Consider the following 26,465-nt stretch of genomic DNA (forward strand, 5'->3'; position numbering starts at 1 on the left):
TTATTATTATTAAGGCCTTTGGACAAAAAAATGACCCGTCACGTCATTGACCCATATGCAGTGAATATAATCAATACGCGTTGCCTGAACCACATTGTGTGCCTATAATGTTTAAAATTTATTTAAATGAAAACGAAAAGAGGCAAGAGTGGTGTTTTATAACACTTTTGTTTGGCAAGTCCGAACTTTGCGTACTTGGTATTGAGAATAACTAGTCATCCAATTTTTTATATCAGCTATGCATTCCGTTAATTGTGTGAATTGGTAAGTTTCGTCTGGGTGTGAAGAAATATAGAGCCGAGTATCATCAGCATTACAGTGAAAACTAATGCCATGCTTCCTAATGATATCTCCTAAAGGTAGAATGTACAGAGTGAACAGAATTGCACTAGCATGGTTTAAATCATACTTATCTGACCGTTGTCAGTTTGTAGCAGTAAATTAAGAGATGTCTCATCGATCACAAGTTCAGTATGGCGTACCACAAGGCTCAGTACTAGGACCGTTGCTACTAATGCCAACATAATTTTCGAGTCTATTTAAAAGAATGTTATGGTCGATAGTGTCAAATGCAGCACTTAGATCGAGTAACACTAATAGCGAGATCTAACCACGATCGGATGATAGGAGCAAATCATTTGTGACTCTAATGAGAGCTGTCTCGGTACTATGGTACGGTCTAAATCCTGACTGGAAATCCTCGCAGATATCATTTCTTTCTAAAAAGGAACATAGTTGTGAGGATACTGCCTTTTCTAGTATCTTTGACAGAAAAGGTAGATTCGAGATCGGCCTGTAATTGACTAATTCTGTAGGATCAAGTTGCGTTTTATTAACAAGCGATTTAATCATAGCCAGCTTAAAGTTTTTGGTACATATCCTATTGACAAAGATGAATTAATGATATTAAGAAGAGGATCTATGACCTCTGGAAGCATCTCTTTCAGTAGCTTAGTCGGTATAGGGTCTAACATACATGTCGATTTAGATGATTTAACGAGTTAAGTAAATTATTCCTCTCCTATAGCAACGAATGAATACAATTTTTCTAGGAGACTACAATGCACTGCCTGATGCGATACTGTAGTAGACGGTTGCATAGTTATAATTTTCTCCCTGATATTATCAATCTTGTTAGTAAGGAAGTTCATAAAGTCATTACTGCTGTGCTGCTAGGAAACATCTGGGGTTGAAGATTTATTTTTCATTAGTTTAGCCACAATTTCAAATAAATACCTAGGGTTTTGTTTATTTTCTTCTAATAGGTTTGAAAAATAAGCAGATCTAGCAGCTTTTAAACCCTTTCTGTATGCAATCAAACTGTCTTTCCATGAAATGCGAAATACCTCTTGTTCTACCTCTGTATACCTCTCTTAAAGGGTTAGTTCAGCCAAAAATGAAAATTCTGTCAGTAATTACTCACCCTCATGTTGTTCCAACCGCGTAAGACCTTCGTTCATCTTCGGAACATAAATTAAGATATTTTTGATGAAATCTGAGAGCTGGATCACTCCTCCATAGGCTGCTAGGTGACCGAAACTTGCTGGCCCAGAAAAGTTATTAAAGAGATCGTTAATATAGCCCAAGTGACTACAGTGGCTTAATCTTAAGTATATCAAGCGACGAGAATACTTTTTGTGCGCAAAAACAAACAAAAATAACGACTTTATTCCACTATTCATTTCCTTCTGTCTGGGCCTCTAGTTGGTTCACGTAGTGTTTTTGCGTAGCGCGTCTGTGTTACACGTCACCACGTAGGCTCACAATTGGCCGAAACTGGTCGTGTGTGATGCGTGTTGACGTGCAACACAGACGCGCAGCGCAAAAACACTACGAGGCCCAGAGAGAAGGAAATGAATAGTGGAATAAAGTCGTTATTTTTGTTTGTTTTTGCGCACAAAAAGTATTCTCGTCGCTTGATATACTTAAGATTAAGCCACTGTAGTCACTTGGACTATATTAACGATCTCTTTAATAACTTTTCTGGGCCAGCAAGTTTCGGTCACCTAGCAGCCTATGGAGAAGGGATCCAGCTCTCAGATTTAATAAAAAATATCTTAATTTGTGTTCCGAAGATGAACGAAGGTCTTACGCGGTTGGAACAACATGAGGGTGAGTAATTACTGACAGAATTATCATTTTTGGGTGAACTAACCCTTTAAGGGCCCGAGTGTGCTCGTTGTACCACGGCGTGGGACTATTTTCTTTAATCTTATTTAAGCGCAAAGGAGCAACTGTGTCTAAAGTGCTGGAAAAGAAAGAATTAAGAGTTTCTGTCGCAATATCTAGTTCTTCTAAGCTATCCGGGATGCTGAGATGATGAAACTGATCAGGAAGATTATTGATAAAGCAATCTTTAGTGGCAAAAGTGATAGGTCTAACATATTTATAACACGGAGTCGGCTTTGCAGACTTGGCTAAATGAAGTTCACACAAGACTAGATAATGATCTGAGATGTCATCGCTCTGCTGCAGAATTTCAACGGCATCAACATTTATTCCATGTGATTAATATTAGATCTAGAGTATGATTTTGAGAATGAGTAGGTCCTTGCACGTATTGTCTAACTCCAATAGAGTTCAGAATGTCTTTAAATGCCAATCCCAAAGCATCTTTTTCGTTGTCCACATGTATATTGAAATCACCAACAATTAGTACTTTATCTGCAGCCAGTACTAATTCTGATAGAAAATCAGCAAATTCTTTGATAAAGTCTGTATGGTGCCCTGGTGGCCTGTATACAGTAGCCAGCACAAATGTTAAATGTGATTTATCATTTACACTAGATAGTGTTACATTTAGCAACAACACTTCAAAATAATTATATTTAAAACAAGACTTCTGAAGATATTACTATAAATTACACCAACACCTCCCCCTTTGCCTTTCAGACAAGGATTATGTTTATAACAGTAATCTTGCAGGGTCGACTCATTTAAGGTAATATAATTGTCTGGTTTTAGCCAGGTTTCTGTAAAACACAGCACATCTAGGTTATAGTCTGTAATCATAGCATTAACAATAAGTGCTTTTGAAGTAAGGGATCGAATATTCAGCAACCCAAGCTTTAGCATTTGTTCATCCGTGTCATACTGTATCTGTTTTTCATTTGTTGAACATCAATTACATTTTTACCCTTGAATGGGTTTAGGAGTTTTTTGTATGTCCTAATTCGGGGAACAGACACAGTCTGTATGATATCTAGGAGAAAGAGGCTCTATGTGATGGGATTTATGTGACCTTGGTGACGTGAGACAGCTAGCAGACGGTCGGTTTAGCCAGTCTGTCTGCTTCCTGACCTGAGCCCCAGGTTGTCATGTTTGAGCTCTAAGACTATGTGCCATATTACTAGAGAGAAGAGCAGCACCATCCCAGGAGGGATGAATACTATCTCTTTTCAACAGGTCAGGTCTGCCCCAAAAGGTTTTCCAATTGTCTATGAATTCTATATTATTTTGCGGACACCACTTCGACAGCCAACCGTTAAGTGAACACAATCTACTAACTATCTCATCACTCCTGCGAACAGGAAGGGGGCCAGAGCAAATTACAGTGCCTGACATTGTACTTGCAAGTTCCAAACCTCTTTAATGTAAATTTTTGTGATCTTCGACTGGCGGAGTCTAACATCATTAGTGCCGACGTGAATAATAATCTTAGAGGATTCACGATTAGCATTAGCCAGCAATTTTAAATTTGCTTTGATGTCAGGCACTCTGGCTCACGGCAAACATGTGACTATGGTCGCTGGTGTCTCTATTTTCACGTTCCGTGTAAGAAAATCGCCAATAACTAGGGCACAATCAACACGATTCTCAGTGGGTGTTTCACTGAGTGGGGAGAATCTGTTTGATGTTGTAATCGGAACGGAAGAGCAGTGTTTTTTCCCGCGACTATAGCGTCTCACCGTCACCCAGTTGCCCTGCTGCAAGGGCTCTACTTCAGCTGGAACCGAACAGTGTACAGAGTTCACTAAGCTAGTCGCATCCAAAGCAATATCTAAAGCCCTTGCACTCTTACAATTAACCTCGATTAAAGTTTGGATGCGTGTCTCTAGTTCTGAAATCTTCCCCGTCAGCTTTACTATCTCCCTACATTTATCACATGCAAATCCTGTGCTCACAGAGAAGGCTATGCTATACATGTTACACGAGGTGCAGGTGACAATAAGAGGAGATGACATGACTCACCGTGTTTGTTGACTGATACTCACCACAGTTTTTTGATAAACTCGTAAAAGGTGCGAGAGAATTTTTTTTTGAAAATGATGAAAATGATGATTAAAACATAAAGATACAGAGCTTGCAGACGCAAACTAATGCAACGCAGCAGCAGGCAGGGTAGCAGCAGCAGGGTAGACAGGAGCAATCCATCAGCCAAAAGCAATCGATCAACCTTTTCCAGTAGTGTCTAAATAGAATAATATAATAAATAGACTTAACATACAGATATGTGCAGTTTTATTTTAAGTTCACAGGGCTCCAGACTAACTTGAGGGCAGGAGCACCTGAGCCACTGAGTTCTACAGAGAGTATCTGGTGGCACTGGGGCTGACAATAAAGCACTAAGCTTAATTTTGGGTGTAGATGAAATTAACTTGAATTATTATCATTCATAATGTCTTAATATTCATTAAAAAGCAAAACGAGTGAAAAAAAAATTATATTAGGGAGTGAAAATAGCCAATAAGCATCCTACTGTTTACAATGCTAATTTTTTATTTTATTTTATTTTTAAATAAGTGTTTAAATAAGAGTTTTCCTACATCTTACATTTTTTTGTTCACTGAAGCGACCAGGGAGAAACACACTAACTGGCAGATCACTGCACAGATCAGCAGTGTAATGTGCACGAGTGGAAATCGCCGTCACACCAACACTGGAGAGTCGCTCATCTCGAAGGGAAAGGGAGAGAAAAGAGTAAACTCAGGATTTGGCTTGTGGAGTTAAGAATAGCTCTCGGCTCCGAAGCGAAAACATATCTGCATATTGCCGGAGTACTTCCTTATATACCCACAGGGTGTGGCGGAGTTACGCTATGCAAATTCCGCAGACCCATGGCATTTCATTGCCATTGGCTTGTTTTATATACTCGAAGGTGATAGGCTTTCTAAGCGAAACCCCATTCGTCGTCACCGACGTAACTTGGAGTGACCACGAAAGGGAACTATTGATTGGGTTTTCCAAAAATGTCCATCAGAGTCACAAGAATGAGTCTTTTTTTCCACCTTTTGCCGAACTCGCTCTTCTCCCTTTTCCCAACACACAAGATATAAAATGTATAGCCTAGCATAAAGGTCTCTAGCGTTATATTTTGCCAACTAACTAAAATCGAAACCGTGATATGGCTTTGTGCCTTTATAAAACAGCACAATACTTTAAGTAGCCTATATGATATAGGTATTCTGTTTGTGCTGCGTGATTTAAAGAGAAGTGCTCACGCGATCAGCATGGTGATCTGGTGTTTTCTCCTAAATAAAAGCTCAAGGGTTTATTTCTTGCAAGTGAAGAAATTAGGACGAAAGTATTGTAATTTTCCTATACTACTGTATAGTGTAATGTAAAATATTCTTTTTCATTTATACTGTACATTTATAGGCTATATGGATTTACGTCATATGAATACTTGTATAAATCATAAACACCAGTGATAATGTAATGTAGACTTGAGACTCTATATCATAACTAAAAAGATGTTTGAGCCCTCTTTAATGTCCAGGTACAAGTCAATGCTTTTTCTTTGTTCAATGTGTGCAGTTAATGGGTAGAAGCTCTTAATTTCCAGCTCTCAAAGTGCTCCAGATTGATCGACAAAATGTTCTTGCGGGGAGCATGTCCCCGAACCCCCCTAGAGGGACAGAGGTCCACCCAATATAGTTTTACAAAATCCTATGAGAAAGAACGATCATTTATGAACTTTACTCCCTCCAGCATAGTGCAACAAAGTCCTTTTTAAGTCAGTAAAAATGCCAAATTAAAACGGGGGTTCAACAGGAAAATGTTATTACTATAGATAAATGTGAATAAAATGTTATATGTTTGATATTTTTGTGTCAGATGGTGAAGAATAACAGTATTGTCTTTCAATATAGCAGTTTTACAGGCTTTTATCATCTATCCTGACTCAAATAATGTGTTTCTAACCGCAAACACTCAGAATAAAGTGAGATGATCTGCTGATGATCCTGAATGGCTTGTTGAATGAGTGTTGATAGTCTGAGGCTCATCAATATTAACACATCTGCTGAAAACACTCTGTTTTTAGTTCCTGTTTTCACCTCATTTATTATGCTGATTTCTTCAGATCTCCTGTAAATTGTCACTTAAAGCTCATTTCATTGGTGTCAGCAGACTGAGGGGATTTGTTGGCTAATATATGTACATTTATTTCTGAGTTTAACTGTTTTTCTTATCATTATTTGTATTTGGAAGAATTTACATTAAGATGTTAATGTTTTTCTTTAATTCTGCATATTGTAGAATATTTGTATTGGTTATTAACTGGATTAAGTGATAATATTATCAAAGACATTATACTTTTATATCTGGCTCAGAGCAGGAGCATAAGAGAAGCAAAGCTTGCGACTGGAATGGATGGAAATGCTCATAGATGGTGAATTCCTTAGTCTCATGTTCACTGCTTAAAATAAAAGTATATGGAATGTATTGATTACCTTTGAGGTGTTTATATGTTCGATATTGGACTCGAGTTGCTTTTGCAAATGCACTCTGCTTTGTTAGATAAATATATAAATATATATATTGGATATTAAAGTTTATTCTCTGGCATCAAAACCCCAAGACTTCAATATTGATTTTTAATGAAGTGACAGACTCCACAACAATATTTGAATAAAGAAGGAGAATAATTTTGGGGTTCTGAGTTGAATGAGCATCATTAACTTTATGATAGACAGACAGACAGACATGATTTACACAATTTTACAGATGTGTCATTTAGTTAAAAAATCTCACTAACTGATTTTTGCAGATCAGCTCCTCCCACTGCAGTCACATCATCAGCAAAGCTCCTCCCACTGTAATCACATCATCAGTGAAGCTCCTCCCACAGTAATTCTCCAATAAATGCTGTAAATTCCCATCAGCTGCAAGTGAAGACGAGCATCAGAGCATCAGGAAGAGCTGAAATCTGCAAAGACTGAGTTTATTAAAGAGGACAGTGAGAACATGAGTGATCCAGAACCCTGCAGAATGAAACACACTGAAGATCCTGAAGAACAAAGAGGTTGGTGTTTATTCTTCATTCATTCATGATGCTGAAGAACATTCATGTTAGAAACATTCAAGAACTTCATCACATTTAGATAAACAGTTCAACTATGAAATGGTTACAGATTTTCAACAAATGGTCAGTAGAGGGAGGTTGGAGAAACTTTCACATTGATTGTCAACATCAGATCAAATTATCTCCCTTAATTTACACTTATTTTCTTCTTACAGTAACTTTGGTAACAGGGTTGATGAATACAGTCAATGCTACAGTTTGTGTAAAAACTGAGAATGGATTGGGATAATTTTCTTGTCTTCCCATCATGCAGTAGAAAGAGCCCAGATGATGTCACTTCCTGAGTGTCACAGTTTTTTATAAATGCTCTGTTTTTAAAAGCAGGAAAATCATGTCAGGAGTAACAGTGTAAGGCTGAAATAACCTCAGATACTTTGATCTCCTGAGATGGACAATGCAAACACACACAGGCATTTGCAGTGTTGGGGGAAACTCATTACAAGTAACTTGAGTTACGTAATCAGATTACTTTTCAAGTAACTAGTAAAGTAACACATTACCTTTTCAAATTACAACAAAATATCTAAGCTACTTTTTAAAATTTTCGACTGACAGCTCTCCTGTCCCTATGTTTAAAGGAAAAATAAAGTCAAGGGCGTAGTTTTGGTTGAACATTGGGGGGTTGAAGTGTGTTCCATTTAGCGGGTCCCAGCGCAACTCATGAGATTTATTTATTTGTGTTTTTTGTGGTATCATCCACACATGCATTGATAACATAACTGCAATAAAGTAATAGGCAAGTTAGCGTTACTTTTTAATATAGGATAATAATGTATTAATTAAAATTAATCAATCAAATCAAAGTGCCATGGTAGGTCAAACTAACTTTACTTAACATTTTCTTATATTGAAAATGTTAATTTCCTGTCATCTCTTTGAATATCTGAAAGCCAGGTTTTTGCTAATATGTGTCATTATTAGCAGAACACATTTTGGGGAAATTTATGTTGGTGCAAGATGATGTTTTCCCCTCTTTTCATCAGTCTTTTTAGTTTATGTGGCTGTTTTACATCATGTTTGACATTCCCATTGTGTTTTAAAGCGGTAAATTCTCAATAGCACATTTTTATTTTTTCAGATTTTTATCATTTTATAATTCACTATATTAAATTACACTAATATACGTTATGTACTTAATCACATTTTGTTAACCAATGTCTTTGCTGCTGACCTTCAATGATCTAATTCAACCATACTAATAAGCAAAATTGCTTTATTAGATTTAGAAATAAGAGTGTTGAACCTCCTTCTCCTGTATCCTATAGTTCTTTAATCCAGAACGGCAGCATCTGAAAGGTTTGTTTGAGCGGCGCCCTCTACTGTACATAAAGGAAATGCATATTTACTCCATTACAGTAACCTAGTCTAGAGGTTATGAAAGCATGAACTAACTTTTCTGCATCAGAAACAGAAGCATATTCCAGAGTTTAGCGATGTTTCTGAGGTGGAAAGATAAGTTGCTGTCTAATATAACGCCCAGGTCTTTAACTGTAGAGGATGGAGTTACAGGACATCCTTCCAAATGCTAATTGTATTCTACGAGATTCTGTGTACAGGTTTTTGGTCTAATAAGTAATACCTCTGTCTTATCTGAATTTAATAGAATAAAATTACAGGTCATCCAATATTTTATATCTTTAACACGTTCTGTTAAGTTAGACAATTTAGAGAATTTATCCGGTCGTGATGAAATATATAACTGAGTATCATCAGCCTAACAGTGGAAAATTTATTTCATGTTTTCTTAATAATATTACCAAGTGGCAGCATATATATTGAAAACAACAGAGGGCCGAACACAGAGCCTTGAGGCACTCCATAATTTACTGACATTATCTTTGATTTTTCCTCAATTAATTTAACAAAATGGTAACAGCCTGATATATAGGATCTAAACCACTGTGATGCCTGTCCTTGAATACCGGTGTAATTTTGTAATCGATCTAAAAGTATTTTATGATCTATAGTGTCGAACGCAGCGCAAAGATCAAGTAAAACTAATATGGTCAGAAGCTAGAAGTAAGTCATTAGTAATTGGGACGTATAATTAATTTATAAACAGGCAAAAATACAAAATGTAAAAAGTGATTATATCAGGGCTCACTTTTATGACCTTTCACTTCATATTTCTCTCTTTGAATTGTTTGATTTGCTGAAAATGCTAGGGATGCACTAGCCTGGTTAAAACCAGACCATTCTTAGTAGTAACTGAATTATGGTCTGGCAAAGCTCCTTTAATAACTCATTTCCAAAGGGGCGTCACCAACGGACGTTGCTCAAATGCCTCTGGGCGCAATTGGATAGACCTAAAACTCATCAACTGAGGTTTAACTCAAACTAAAACCAATCAGAGATCGTCATGTGTAAAGCCATATGCTGCGTCACAATTCGCCTATGCTATGTTACACTACGCCATATGTACTCTTTTTGTGAAGAAAATATATTTACTTTTGAATGTGTAGCAAAAAAGTAGGCAACTTTGGGACATACTACTTTGTCATCCTTATCGGACGGATCTGTCGCGTGCATCCCGTCACGTAAACTGCCCTGTCAATCATCTCATCACAGTTAAAATCCTCTATTAAATCTAATTTTATTTCCTACCGTTTCGGAGAGAAATGTAGCAGCACGTTCATCTGTCAGTGAGTCTTTCATTAAGACTGTCCTCATGTGTTTGCAATTTGAACATAATAATGCATTTAAAAGTTGGTGCGCTTCACCAACGGACGTCGGAGTGGACGTCACTCAAATGCCTCTGGGAGCAATTGGATAGGCTAGACCTAAAACCAATCAGAGCGATCGTCATGTGTAAAGCCCGCCTCAACGTTTCTGATTGGTGCTGCGATTTCTCGGCATGGGGAAATGGACTTGAATGAGCTCTTTGCCAGACTACTTGCAGAGCAAATCTAAATTTGCCGGAAGTTGTCTGGGTTTTCCCAGGCTAGGGATGCACCGAAATGAAAATTCTTGGTCGAAGCTGAAGCCAAAAATAATGAAAGACTTTGCCGATGGGCAAAGAGGGTTTACCGAACAGGGTTTTTTGCTTATATTAGGTCTATAACTGCTGACGGAATGTAACGTTTGTATGCTTACAACAAAAAAGTGCATCTTTTGTTGTTGCTGGATTCATAATAATTCACTCTTTGCTGGTTGCCATTTGATCACATCATCAAAAACGTCATTGTTCGGTAAAATTTATTCTGTCATTTCACTTATTCGACCGAACACCAAAAGTGCCGTTGTTGATATTTTCAGCCAAATAATTTCGGTGGCCGAACATTCAGTGCATCCTTAGAAAATGCAATCAAACTTTTTTCTTTCATTTCAGACCTGATGGAAGAGGGCGAGGAGAGTGAAGAACTGAGTGAAGTGAAGGAGGAGAGTGAAGAACTGAGTGAAGTGAAGGAGGAGAGTGAAGAACCGAGTGAAGTGAAGGAGGAGAGTGAAGAACCGAGTGAAGTGAAGGAGGAGAGTGAAGAACCGAGTGAAGTGAAGGAGGAGAGTGAAGAACCGAGTGAAGTGAAGGAGGAGAGTGAAGAACCGAGTGAAGTGAAGGAGGAGAGTGAAGAACCGAGTGAAGTGAAGGAGGAGAGTGAAGAACCGAGTGAAGTGAAGGAGGAGAGTGAAGAACCGAGTGAAGTGAAGGAGGAGAGTGAAGAACCGAGTGAAGTGAAGGAGGAGAGTGAAGAACCGAGTGAAGTGAAGGAGGAGAGTGAAGAACCGAGTGAAGTGAAGGAGGAGAGTGAAGAACCGAGTGAAGTGAAGGAGGAGAGTGAAGAACTGAGTGAAGTAAAGGAGGAGTGTGAAGAACTGAGTGAAGTGGAGGAGGAACATCATGTCCAACCTGGAGAAAAACCTTTGAGTCGCTCAAAGACTAAAAAGACATTTTTAAAGAAAAGAGGAGCCAAGAAATCTTTCCCCTGCACTCAGTGTGGAAAGAGCTTCACAAGCAAATGCAGTCTTGAGCTTCACATGAGAGTTCACACTGGAGAGAAGCCGTTCACATGTGATCAATGCAGGAAGAGTTTCACACAAAAAACTAATTTTAGACGGCACATGAGAATCCACACTGGAGAGAAACCACACGCATGTGATCAGTGTGGAAAGAGATTCCCATACAAACAAAGTCTTCAGAATCACATGAGAGTTCACACAGGAGGTAAGCCGTTCTCATGTGATCAATGCAGGACGAGTTTCACACACAAACATTGTCTTGATGCGCATAGGAGAGTTCACACCGGAGAGAAGCCGTTCACATGTGATCAATGTGGCAAAACATTTCTTAGTGCATCAGACCTGAAGAGACACCTGACAGTTCATATGAAGGAGAAGCCGCATTCATGTTCTGTGTGTGGAAAGGGTTTTTCATGGCTGCCAACTTTACATAGACATCAGAAAATTCACACTGGTGTGAGAGAGTACATGTGCTTTGAGTGTGAAAAGACTTTTACTACAGGGATAGATTTAAAACGGCACCAGAGAATTCACACTGGAGAAAAACCTTACAAGTGTTCACACTGTGACAAGAGATTCAATCAGTCTTCTTCTCTGAAAACACATGAGATGATCCACACTGGAGAGAAGCCGCACACGTGTGATCAGTGCGGGAAGAGTTTCACTATTAAAAGTCACCTGAAGCGACACATGAAGATCCATGCAGTGGGGAAACCACATATGCAGTATTTAGTTTGATCAAACTCTTCAGCTGTGTTCCTGTAACTCTTCATCTCGTCTCTCTCTGCTGTGATCATGAAATACCACAGTATGATGATAATCAACAGAAGACAAACCAGCCCGAGACTCACGGTTATTAAAACCATCACCACACACCAGCTATAAGTGGAGATCAGTGTTGCCAGACGTACGATAATTATCGTATTTGTACGATAATTATCGTATTTGTACGATAATTTTGACATCTGTTTGATTTATGATCAATAATGAAAAAAATCCCATAATGTACGATAATTTCAGAATTGTGTGACACTTCAAATGATGGTGGTTGTAATCATTGGGCTTCTATACTCATTGATCTAGCTGTGGATTCTACGTCTACCGTAAGAAGAACCTGAACGTGGAGATACGCATGTCTTTCATCTCATCTCACGTTATGTCTTCTCGGCCAATCATCGTGGAGAATGACTCTCTCATGAGCACAAGTTAATGTTCTTTTTGTCTATTGTATACAAAGTTGTGTATCATTAACATTTCATCTCTGTGTATGTTTTGCAAGAAGAAAAAAGTAAAGAGTTATTTCTGCGGCGCTTAGGTCAGTTTTTTCCAAGCCGAGGTTGATATTTTAGCAAAAAAGTCATTTTCATGTAAACACGCATCTCTCAATTCATGCTGGAAACGTGCGTGGGCTTGCAGCTCATCAGTTTTATTTCGAAGTGACTTGGCATTTGATAGAATAATACAAGGCAGGGGGATCCGGGAGAAAGATTGTTTTCTCAGTCTTTGGAGTACGCCACCGAGTACTCGGTCTTTACCTTGCTTCCTGGTCTTGTGGAGTAGCTCACCGGTAAATTCCCCTTTTCTTTTTCCTCTCGATTGATCGGTGAAACAGTTGAGATTAGGGAAGATTAAATCTGAGAGAGGGTTGTTGACCTGAAAGTTGCTCCATTTTAAGAGAAAGTCCCTGCTGAATCGGATGTGCGTTGGGTTGGGCAACTCATTCAGAGTTTCCACAAGGTGGAACGCCGTCCACAATAAAATCAAAGCGGTGCACTCCCTGCTATTTGTTTCCCAACAAAACAGCGCAAGGAAAAATGTCAATAAATTCCTTCTCACTCTCTCAGGCCGTTCCTATTTAGTGCAAGAATAAACAAAACAATGAACAAACATAACATAAGACAAAAACGTGCCACGCCCTGAGCTTCTGCAGTAATGCAGTCGATGTACCAATCTGTCGTGGTGAAGAAAGAGCTGAGCCACAAGGCGAAGCTCTCGATTTACCGGTCAATCTATGTTCCTACTCTCACCTATGGTCATGAGCTGTGGGTCATGACCGAAAGGACAAGATCCCGGATACAGGCAGCCAAAATTTGCTTTCTCCGCAGGGTGGCTGGGCGATCCCTTAGAGATAGGGTGAGAAGCTCGGTCACTCGGGAGGAGCTCCGAGTAGAGCCACTGCTCCTCCACATCGAGAGGGGTCAGCTGAGGTGGCTCGGGCATCTTTTCCGGATGCCTCCTGGACGCCTTCCCGAGAAGGTGTTCCGGGCATGTCCCACCGGGAGGAGACCCCGGGGAAGACCTAGGACACGCTGGAGGGTAGGGCTGTAGCGATACACTAATCTCACGATACGATACACGATATTCAGCTCACGATACGATATATATCATGATATTCAGCCAACGATACGATTCGATACAATTCGATATAATACGATACACTTACATCATTTTCTGAAAGATTTAAAGGGGACAGAGTGATTTTGGTGAGATCTTGTGAGTTTTCCATTTACTTGGATTGAATTAATTGAACTGAAAACTAAAAACATTAATTACAGAATATATGTCTCTGACTGGACAGAGAGTCTACAGCTTGCAAATGCTGGACAAAATGAATCAAAGATGGGTTGAGAAAATTAGTTCCATTTATTGAAACAGTGCAAACTGTAGCATACAAGCCTTTGAAAAGTAAATAAAGTGCAGTATTGCAATTAAAGTAAAATAATAGTAAAAATAAGTAAAAAAGTACAGTAAGTGGCCTGTTCTGAACAGTTTCTTTGACAGCTTTTTTAGCTTGACACTGAACATATGAGGTAGCCAGTCTAGCCACCAGGAAAGTAAGCATAGTACCATGGCTTCTCCCAGTGGCGGTTGGGCGAGACCCCCATTGGCAGATCATGTTTTGCTTGTTTTAAGCAAAAACTAAATTTTTATTTATTTCCCCGGAAAACAAGACTTACTATCTTGTGTCATTTTACTACTTTAGTAAAATAACGTTATGCATCTTTATTTAAGAAATGTTTGATATTTGGACTGGAAACAAGACAAAAATACTAAGTAAGAAAAGCATTTTTTGCAGTGTAATAACTGAACTTGTAACAGTTTTGTTGCAAAGCACAATATTATGGTGAAATTAGATCTCGTGTTTGAGTTAAAACCGAATTATTGTTAAGCATAGCAAGAATCATAGCAAAAAGGCTAACAAATAAGAGTTATACATACCCACCAATTAATATTGCCCCTTCATTCATGACATGGATACCGTAATCATACAGAGAAAACATTGTTGCATACCTTATCTTTCGCTCGTTTCTAAATTGGGCACCTGATGGCTTTGACCTTTCTTGTCCATCTCTTATTTGGCCCTCGACATCGACAATCAACAGATTTCCCCTGATCCCCCCCATACCAACTGTCACTCACGAGTCACGACGAGTCACGACCAGAAGTCAAGACTAAACCAATTCACCTTGGTGGTGGTGACCAAGTAATCGTTTTGTATTACCTATTTTAGCCATTCAGACAATTCAGAAAAACAAAAATGTGCAGGAAATATAGAGTCCTGTCTTTATAATATTATGAATGAAATGTGCGTTATTTGGAAGAAAGTCGAGGTGTGACTGACTTAGATAACTATATGGATTACCCGAATTTGCCAATTCCCCACACAGTGAAATGATAGATAATAGAAAACCGCTTCGCGGCGCAGATTTTTTTTCTTCTTTTTTTCTTTTCTTTTTTGCTCGTGCCGGCGGCGCCGCCCCGGGCGATTGCCCGGTTCGCCCGTGCCAAAAACCGCTACTGGCTTCTCCAAACATCCAATAATTCAAGTCACTAAGAAGAACATTTAAACATTTAACTTAAAATGTACCCGTCTTTGCCGAGTAGTATAAGGCCTGTAGGCCTACAAGTATGTGAGGTAGCCAGTCTAGCCAGCAGAAAATAAAAATAAACTATGGCAGCCAATAATTCAAGTCCATAGGAGCAACATTTAAGCCAACTTAAAATTGAACCCATCTTAGCAGAGTAGCTTAAGGCCTTAAGTGAACACTTAATAGAGGTGGGACTTCAAAAGGGAGGCCCACTGTCTTTAACTTTGAAAACCCCTAGTTTAGATTAGTTTAGATCGATAAATCAGTCGATAGATTAATCAATACAAAAGTAGTCATTAGTGCCAGCCCTATAGCACAGGTTTTGGAGTAGTCCACATGAGAAAATCATATAGGCCTACTGAGACAACCCTTGCTACAAAATGCATATTCTGCATACCCTCAGTGAGACACTTGGGATTGCTTCTTGGAGATAATAAGATCAAGTCTTGGTGAAATGGGTGAGAGACTGACACGGAGAGTAGCATCCAAAGTAGCTTTCAGTTTGCTCCTTGCTTTTGATTTTTTTTGTGATAGTCACAGTGGAGAACCCTGACTCACATAAGTATGTGGTGGTGAAAGGCAATAGAAATTTGATTCCCCGCTTTGACAGAGAGGGATATTCACTTGCAGCCAGGAACCAAAATGTAGCAAAGTTTTAGGCTACTGTCAGCTGATAGTTCCATTCATTCATTTTCCAACACAGTGGACAGAGCCATGTCTTTTGAAGCAGTATCTACAGAGAATGGGTCCAAATCCAAAGGTTTCCATGTTGAGGGTCCTCTGGGAAGAAGTCAGCAAACTTTTGAGACAACTGAGACAAGTGCTGGGTTATAACACTTGATGTTCACATGAGAAGAGGCTTCCAAAGTTTCACTCAAATGTGGAAACATGTCAAATCGTCCCTCCTTGACTCTTATATTCCAAAGAATGAGTTTTTCCTTGAATCCCTCAATTTTGTCTGAAACCAAAAACGCTGTGCTGTTTCTGTCATTCATTGATACATTCAGCTGATTTAACTGATCAAATATATCAGATAAGTAGGCCAGTTTTGCACAAAATTGATCATCAGTGAGGGAGCGTTGCTCTTCCAGAAATGTGTGCACTTCTTTTCTCAGTTCAAAAGCACAATTGAGCAAACATCATCTTGAAAGCCACCTTATTTCACTGTGGTACAAGAGCTGCAAATGATCAGCATCAAGTCGTTCACACAGAGCTGCAAAACACCTTTTGAGTTGAGAGCATTTTTCTTATTATAGTTTACCGTTTTCACAGCAATGTTCATGACCTCATGCAGTTCTGGTGACATATGTTTTGTTGCAAGACTTTACCTGTGCAAGAAACAGTGTGTCCACTTTGCTTCTGATGCTTGCTCTTGGATTTGTTTAACAACACCGTGATATTTTCCCGTCATAGCAGCCGCGCGGTCTGAGCAAATACCGTTTCTGAAAATTCCTCTCAGCCAGAACCATGTACTGTGTGTACGGATGTGGAAGATGTGATCCCTGTTCATGAGTCACATGCTGTTGATGACCATAAGTCTGATAAGTCTGATTCTATGTCAGAAAGTCCATTTATCTGTGATGACCATGTTAACACTTCTTGTTCTTTATCTCCAGTTTATAGTGGAGCCTATTGCTGCAGTTACCACTCCTTTTGCACACTTGACTATTGATTGCGTTGGTCCTTTACCACGTTCTAAGGCTGGACATGCTTATTTACTCACTGTAATGTGTCAGACTACACGTTACCCTGCAGCTTATCCTCTGAGATCAATTACTTCTAAAGCTATTTTAAAGGCTTTAACAAGTTTCATGTCTATTTTTGGCATTCCAAAAATGCCTCGGTTACGACTGTAACCTCGGTTCCCTGAAGAGGGAACGAGCGTTGCGTCGAAACTGACGCTATGGGGAACGCTTTGCGTGATGACGTCTTGAAGCACATGTCAAATCAGTCCAATGGTGTGGCGGAACGTCAGAGGCGGGTGACGTCACGTACCAGGAAGCTATAAAAGCCGGCCCGAAACAGAAAACGAAAGCTTCGTAAAGTCTGAAGTCGCGCTGACAGGCATGAAGGAGATATGGCAAGGCGACGCAACGCTCGTTCCCTCTTCAGGGAACCGAGGTTACAGTCGTAACCGAGGCGTTCCCTTTCAAGGGAACTCCCGTTGCGTCGAAACTGACGCTATGGGGAACGTCTATACCAACGCCTCCATAGCTACAAATGTCTGTCCTGTGTGTATCAAGTGAGCAGCACTAAGAAGACAAAACATGAGACCCTGGAGCAGAGTCTAAATCCAGAGAGTAGAACCTGACGAAGGTGTGCGGTGAGGACCAGCCTGCCGCATCACAGACGTCCTGTAACGAAACTCCTGATATAAGGGCCTTAGAGGCCGCCATACTCCTAGTAGAGTGCGACCGGACAGCCAAAGGAGAAGGCTGTCCAGCCGCCTCATAAGCAAGTGAGATAGCCTCAACCACCCACTTGCTCATCCTTTGCTTAGACACCGGACCTCCCTTGTTAGGAGACCCAAAGCACACAAATAATTGATCACTTTTACGCCACAGGGCAGCTCTGTGGACATAAGCGTCTAACGCCCGAACTGGGCAAAGCAAATTATTAGCCTCCTGGTCCGCATTCTGAAAGGGAGGAGGACAGAAGGCCTGCAGAACAATAGGTCTAGCCACATTAGTGGGGACCTTGGGGACATAGCCCGGTCTAGGGTGAAGAAAAGATTTGACCATACCCGGAGCAAACTCCAAGCATGACGGAGCAACCGACAATGCCTGGAGATCCCCTATTCTTTTAAGAGAAGAGATGGCGAGAAGAAACAGAGCTTTCAGAGTTAGAAACTTCTCAGGAACCTCCTCAATTGGCTCAAAGGGGGCCAGGGAAAGGCCTTGCAGCGCAACGGACAAATCCCATGGTGGCACCCTAGAGCGAACTGCAGGCCTCAGCCTCCAAGTGCCACGAAGGAAACGAGATACCAGAGGGTCTTTCCCCACAGACATTCCACCCAAAGGAATGTGGTAAGCACCTATGGCCGCCACATAAACCTTTAAAGTGGACGGGGTCAGACCTGCAGTGAACCGGTCCTGCAGGAACTCCAGAACTGTACCAATTGGGCAGTTGACTGGATCCAACCGACGGTCACTACACCAAGAAGTGAATACTCTCCACTTCAGGGCATAAAGTTTCCTCGTGGAGGGAGCTCTGGACTGTAGAATGGTCTCAACAACCTCAGTTGAGAGACCTGACTCTATGAGCTGGGCCCCCTCAGAGGCCAAGCCCACAGGTTCCACAGTTCTGGCCGAGGGTGAAATATCGAGCCCTCTGCCTGGGACAGAAGGTCCCCGTCGCTCCCGGGAGCAGAGCCACTGGGGGAAAGGCGTACAGACGTAGCCTCGGCCACGTCTGTACCATAGCATCCAGTCCCAGAGGAGCTGGATGCGTGAGGGAGAACCAAAGTGGACAGTGAGACGTCTCTCGAGACGCAAACAGATCCACTTGTGCTTGGCCAAACTCCCTCCATATCAGCTCCACCACCTCGGGGTGGAGCCTCCATTCCCCGGGCCTCGGCCCCTGTCTCGACAGAGTGTCTGCTCCTATATTCTGTACCCCGGGGATGTAGGCTGCCCTGAGAGACAGCAACTTCCCCTGGGACCACAAGAGGATATGGCGTGCCAAATTGGACAATGGGCGCGAGCGCAAACCCCCTTGGTGGTTGATATAGGCGACTACCGACGTGTTGTCCGTATGTACTAACACATGGTGTCCCCTGAGATCTGTGATAAAGCTCCTCAGAGCCCGGAAGACAGCTAACATCTCTAGGCGATTGATATGCCAGGAACGATGATGGTCTTCCCACAGACCTTGAGATGAGCGACCCTCTAGGATCACTCCCCAGCCCGTGAGGGAAGCATCCGTCGTTAGCAGTTTGCGACGACAAGGAGCTCCCAGCACTGGGCCCTGGGACAGGAACCAGGGTTTCTTCCACATAACCAAGGCACGTAGGCATCGCCGCGTTACCTTGATCGTGCGAAATGGGTTGCCCCTCGGGGAAAACCCTCTGGTCCTGAGCCACCACTGCAGGGGCCTCATGTGCAGTAGTCCAAAAGGTATCACGTTGGAAGCTGCTGCCATGAGACCCAACAGTCTCTGGAACTGTTTGACAGTGAGTAGCTGGTCTAGCTTTACACTTTTCACAGCTGCAAGGATGGAATCTATCCGTGGCGGTGACAGGTGCGCCTGCATCGACACTGAATCCCAAACCACGCCTAAAAAAGTGGTCCTCTGAAGTGGAGAAAGCACACTCTTCTTGGCGTTCAGCCGTAACCCCAGCTCTTTCATGTGGGCGAGAACAACATCTCGATGTTGAACCGCCAACTGATGCGACTGAGCTAAAATCAACCAATCGTCGATGTAGTTCATGATGCGAATACCCTGGAGGCGCAGAGGCGCCAGAGCTGCATCCACGCATTTGGTGAAAGTGCGGGGTGATAAAGCCAGGCCGAATGGAAGAACTCGATATTGGTATGCTTTGCCCCCGAAAGCAAACCTCAGGAACTTCCAATGACACGGACGGATGGAAATATGGAAATATGCGTCCTTGAGATCTATCGTGACAAACCAGTCCTCGGACCTGATCTGTGGCACGATTTGTCTCAAAGTTAACATTTTGAACTTGAGCTGCATGACTGACTCGTTCAGAACTCGAAGATCTAAAATGGGACGCAATCCCCCGTCCTTTTTTGGAACTATGAAGTACCGGCTGTAAAACCCGGTTTCCCTGTTGGAGGGAGGTACATATTCTATGGCCCCTTTCTCTAACAGAGTGTTTACTTCCTGTTCCATAACCAGAACCTGCTCGGGGCCCACCACTGTGGGCAGGACCCCCATAAACCGAGGTGGGCGTTTCTTGAATTGTATCTGATACCCTTTTTCCACGGTCTGCAGGACCCAACGAGAAACATTTGACAGTAGCTTCCACGCTGTCAAAGATTCTACTAGAGGTACCAGCCTCTCGAGACTGGTTTCTGGATTTTGTTGCTGTTGAGTAGTCGGTTCGACGCCCTGTAACGGCGCACCGGCAGGGAACGACCGAACAGACTGCTCTAGCACCCTCCTCGGAGGGGGCGGGCATCCCGAGGCCACTACGTTTCCGGGTGGACCTTGCGAGCACATATCTCCGGAGACCGCTGCGCCCTGTAACACCAGAGGTGGCAGGGTTGGCAGAACGGTCCCCTGAGGGCACCGAAGAGAGACGGGCACCGTGAAAAGAGGTGTTAACCGCTCTGCTTCGGGGGGAACTACCCTCATTTGTCCTGAGCCCTCGGACGTCAGGACCTTTTCCCAGCAGCCTTCTTGGCTGTAATAACGGTCCGCAGATCCGTTTTACCCCTCGAAGACTGCTGGGTTTGAGAGCGCCCTCCGTGTCCCCGAGATTTTTGTGGGGGAGCACGAGAGGACACACTCTGTTTTTGAGTGGCACGGTGTTCAGCGCTCTTTTTAGAGGAGTGAGGCTGCTCCCGCTCAGCAGCCTCAATGAAAGAACGGCGGGGCAGAAGTTTTTGCAATGCAGCTGCCTGTTTAGCACCTTCCTGAGATTTAGCTACCGCACTGTTTACTGCATCACCAAATAAACCAACAGTGGAAACCGGAGCATCTAAGAGAACGTGCTTTTCTTTCTCTTTTATATCGCTCAAATTGAGCCACAGATGCCTCTCAGTGGCCACCAGGGCTGCCATAGACCGCCCGATTGATTTAGCGGTCTCCTTGGTGGCCCTGAGAGACAGATCTGTGGCTCTGCGTAGTTCGGCCACTGTGTCAGGACCAATTCCCCCGCCCTCCTCTAAATCCCCCAATAATTCTGCCTGATAGGCTTGCATAATAGACATCGTATGCAGACACGCTGCAGCTTGACCAGCGGCTGCATACGATTTATGAACCAGAGATGATGTGAATTTTACTGGCTTAGAGGGAAGTGAAGGAGCTTTCAGGGAAGATGCCGTTGCTGGAGAGAGATAGCTCGCAAGCGTCTCCTCCACCTTCGGCATCTCCCCATAACCATATTCTTTATATTTGTGAATGGAAGAATAGTGGGATGTTTGTGGTGCATACACTCTGTATGAAACCGGTTTTCCCCACGATCTCGACACCTCGGTGTGGAGATCGGGGAAAAACGGAAGGCTTCTTCGCTGAGGCTGTGTACGAGATGGCAGGAAGCGTTCGTCGAGCTTACTTTTCGAACGAACGTCCTGCCTATCCTCTGGCCACTCAATAGATAATCTGTGAACTGCTCTCGTGACAACATCGAGCAATTCCTCAAAAGCGTGAGACTGAGGTGGCCTCAGAGCTGGACAATTGCAGTATTGGTGCCTCCATCGGGGGGGAAGAAACCGCAGCGTGTGCTTCCACACCCTGATGAGAGGCACTGGATCTATCAGAAGGATGTTGAGATAAGGCAGAGCCCGTCTCAACATCCACTGATAAATCCATTTGTGAACCCCAGGTCTGAGATCGACGCCGTGCCTCGGCAGCGGCGGGACCCAAGCCCTGGGGAACGTGGTCGGGATTGAACCGAGCCAAGCGGGATCGGAGCGTACGCAATGGAAGCGCCTCGCAATGCACACAGTCACCACCCTCGAGTGCTGACTGGGCATGCTCCTCACCCAAACAAACAACACAAAGAGTGTGAGTATCACCTCCCGTTAAATAACGCGGGCAGGGATGGACACACACTCTAAACTGCTGCTTGCTCGCCATACTGAATATATATATATGATATAGACAGACAACACCAAATAACAAGGACAGATTCAACACAGAGCGCAACTGAAGACTCAGAAAGCTTTCGTTTTCTGTTTCGGGCCGGCTTTTATAGCTTCCTGGTACGTGACGTCACCCGCCTCTGACGTTCCGCCACACCATTGGACTGATTTGACATGTGCTTCAAGACGTCATCACGCAAAGCATTCCCCATAGCGTCAGTTTCGACGCAACGGGAGTTCCCTTGAAAGGGAACCATTCAGTCTGAGACCAGGGCTCAAATTGTATGTGGCAAAACTGCTTTAAGGTCATGCATCAACTTAAAGTTAAACATAATATCTCAAGTGCTTCCCTTACGAAAAATACGTTTTTTCAAGTGTGCTATTAGTATACTTATTTTCAACTAAAAATAAGAAAGTATACTTTCAGTCTACTTTTTATGTACTTCTTAGAAATATACTTCAAATTCCACTTAAGTATACTTGACTTATACTGACAGAAAAGTCTAAGTATATTTGGCCTCTACCTGTTGATTAAGATATACTTAAAGGTATAATTAAGTATACTAAGTGTTCTTGGCTTGTACAACATACTTGTGTTTACTATTTCGATTGAGTAGCTTATTAAATACTTAAAAAAAAAAACAACAACATAATATTACACACTGTCTTATAAACTAACATGTTCAAGTTTATATAGTAACAAGCTTTCAGGTGGAATAGTTTATAGAGTAAATAAAATAAGCATGGAACTGAACCCGATCTTGTACACAGCGATAATAATTCCCTAAATATTGAAGTGTTCAATTACTATACTTCTTTTCAACTAAAAAGAACAAAGCATACTTTCAGTCTACATTTTATATACTTCTCAAAAATATACTTTATGTACTTCACAGAAATATACTTAATTACACTTATGTGTACTTGACTTATACTGAGAGAAAAGTCCAAGAATATTTGGCCTATACTTGTACTCAATCTTTTGATCGAGATATACTTAACCCTTAGAGGTCGGAGATCACGCCGGCGTGATCTGCTCGCTTTTTTCCTTATGAGTTGAATTGAGACCCCAAATACTCTTTTGACTTTGATTTTACAAAACAAGTTTCATACATCAATCGATTCTGTTAAATGTGTAGTATTTGTGTATACTCACAATAAAAACAAAGTGTTGTGCTTTTTGCCAAATAAAGAAAAATAAACACGAAGCGAGTTCTGCCTTCTCTCTGTCCGTGTAGTCCATTCTGAAACGCGTCCGAAAATGAACTGCAGCTCAGCAAATACTCAGTCAAACAGGCATTCAGACACACAGGCATGAAGCTTGAATTCTCTTCTTTTAAATGAAGTAATTTATATAAAAAACAAATATTCTCATCTTGTGAAATCTGTATTAAAAGAGAGCGATTCCAGTCGACCTCATTAGAGCTAATTCAAATGTAATGTGACTCCGCCCACGGAGAGCGCGTGCTATTCAAACGCAAATGGCTGAGGTAATCCGCGCAATCCTGTGAACGCCCCCCCCCCCGTATCAGCTCGAGAAAACCAAAACACAAGTTTATTCAGAACATTACTTGCTTACACCGTCTCGCAGCGCTGTGAGGAATAATGAGGAATACGAGGAATACGAGCTGAGGAATACTAGTAAGTTTTTCCTTCTCGGGTTTCTGTTTATGAATGAATGAACGGCATAGATGCGCGCTGTTTACCACAGCTGGCAAAAAACAATATTACGTGACAGTTCTCCATTATGCTCTAATTATCTCCATTATGCAGAGCGCTCTAAAAAAATAAAATAAAAGACTTTCAAACTTTCACAGAGACCTCAAAACAGTCAGGCGAAATATGAAAGACAACATTTTGTTTAGTAGATTTGGGTACAGTTTTTACTGTAGAATATACTGTCTCGTCAAATAAGCTTTTGTTTAGCAATTTCTATATATAAAATGTTGGCTATATTCAAAGTAATGAATACATAGATAAAATGTAGGCCTATAATCTTTTTTTTTTTTTTTTACAAAGAAAGAGTACACTTGAAATATTGTTGAAATTGTAATTATTGTTGTAATTGTAACCTTTTTAATAAAATAGCAAAACATATGTACAAGATAGATGTAAGCAAAATCTTAAATGGTCAATATAAGTCTTCTTCTAAATATCTTTTGTCCTTGCATTGTGGCTCAGTCAGTGTCACACCTGAGTGAATGGCTCATCATTATGCAGAGTGGGTGTATTCTAAGGTGTAAACCACTCCTCGTTCACGCCCCCTCGCATATTGGCTTTCCAAGCAAAACCTGTTTTACATCAATTTAAATCAATGTATGGTTTTATTTGAACGATAAAGCAAGACTATTTTCACATAATTTTGAAGAAAAAACTATAGGCGACGACATCCATTAGTCAAAAGTCTTATTGACACATATTTACTATGTGTTTTGTGGCCTTATTTCAGAAATTTTAGTTTTTAGTTTTTTCAATATCCACGCATAAACATTATTCTCTCAAAAATGAAAACATGTACATACACGTGGCTCACATATTATGGTAGCCCTGTTTGTGCTTTATAGAGTGAATTTACACCTTTGCCATTAATGTTTATAAGCAACTGAAAAAAGCACAAATGTCAGGGCATGTCAGAACATCTCAAGGGCCCAGAAAACCGCTCAGACTCCAGAGGGTTAAAGTTGAATTATTCAAAGTATACTTGGCTTGTAGTTGTGTTAACTCTTTTGATTGAGTAGCCTATTAAATATACTTTTTTTACATAGTTTTTCATATACAGTCTTATGAAACTTACATTGTTTGAAAATATTGATTAAAATATTGATATAAAACAGATATGTGACTAATTCTGTGTATCTGAATTTTTGGGTAGGCTAGTCCACTGGTAGTGCACATGGGAATTTACTTTAATTCTACTTTACTCTTTCCCCACCATTGACTGAATTTTCCAGCGATCCATGTTTTCACTGTTATACGGTAGGGAGCGCTATGACACTAGCCTGGCTCCGCCCTCCTACGTACTTCCGCTCAATTTCATTTTACTTCAGTACTACGTCTGGGACTGCTGTATATTCTTAGGTTTCCAGAAACCATTTTTTTGTAGGACCAATCAGCGAACAGAGGGAGTGGCTGAGAACGATGACGTTGATGTAGTGCGTCAGTTTGAGTTGGAGTAATGGCAGCGGAGAAAGATGTGAGAAAAGCTATTCGGTCCGTTGTTGCAAAACTGCCGAATATACAGAAGTTAAAGCCGGAGCAAGAACAATGTTTGCTAAGTTTTGTTGGTGGCCATGATGTTGTGGCCCTCCTCCCCACGGGGTTCGGGAAAAGTTTGATTTTCCAGCTCACTCTGCTAGCACTAGAAGTGCCAGAATTCCATAACTACAAGAACTGCCGCAAGCGGTCATTTTGATCGCTATTCAAAACTCTATATCGTTAATGATAAATCCCCAATTGAGAGATTAATGCATTTATTGTATTAGGATGTCTTTTAAAAACAAAACAACACCAAACTGTACATTTAAACAAGTTTAATTATAATTTATAAATAAATAACATTCGTAGATGCCCTGAACAAAATAGGGCATGTTTTCATGTTTCCACTGTTTGATCGCGCCCGCCGACACACACACACACACACACACACACACACACACACACACACACACACACACACACACACACACACACACACCATATTCCAGCATTGCAGCCTGTTCATTATAGCCATAATAAAATATAATAATAAAATAGTCAACCTAACATATAAAAATTCCACTGCTCTGTTTCTCAGTACTAGTAGGCTACAATTCGTACCATTTTATGCGTGTGAAGAGGATGATTTTTTCCGTCGATATTGGAACGTGAGTGAAGTTCAAAGCCTATGATAAAGAATAGTTTAGCATCCAAATACATCGCAAATGTTGAAACATTTTGATTCTAATTAGAGAGTTACGTGAGCCCAACGCCGCTTACTTTCACTTTCGCTTATAAAGCATTTCATTTTGGCTTTAGTTATTTTTTCATTCTTGTTCTGTTCTGAATATCATTACATTTAAATGATTTGTTGTTGAAAATGTTTTCAACATTTTATTGTTGCGTATATTGGTATAATAATACCGCGAAATTCAGTGCGGTCAACATGACCGTTTATGGCCGAAATAGGTAAATATGTTCATTTGTTTTTTTTTTGCCTTATGTGTAATTTATATGAAAAACATTTTAAATGAAAATACAGACACTTTTAGGAAAAGTCAGGTACCAGCAGGATTGTATTTATTTTTTCAACAAAGTTATTGCAGATATAAAATTCAAAACGGTCAAAATGACTGCCATGGCAGTTCTAGTGGTGAATGAGTTAGCTAAGGCGAACAATAGGGATGCAAAAGCCGATAGTTGTTGTCGTCTCCCCTCTTGTTGCACTAATGGAGGACCAAGTGAAGGAGGCAGAAAAGTTGTTTCCGTATCGCGCAGTAGCCTGGTGATCACTGTACAGCATTTGCGGCAGATCCGAAACGACCGCAGCGGCGTATTGTTAATGATTAGACCCAGCTTCGACAGTTGACTGAA

Source organism: Leuciscus leuciscus, assembly GCF_965113295.1.
Source record: "Leuciscus leuciscus genome assembly, chromosome: 1".
Taxonomy (NCBI): Eukaryota; Metazoa; Chordata; class Actinopteri; order Cypriniformes; family Leuciscidae; genus Leuciscus; species Leuciscus leuciscus.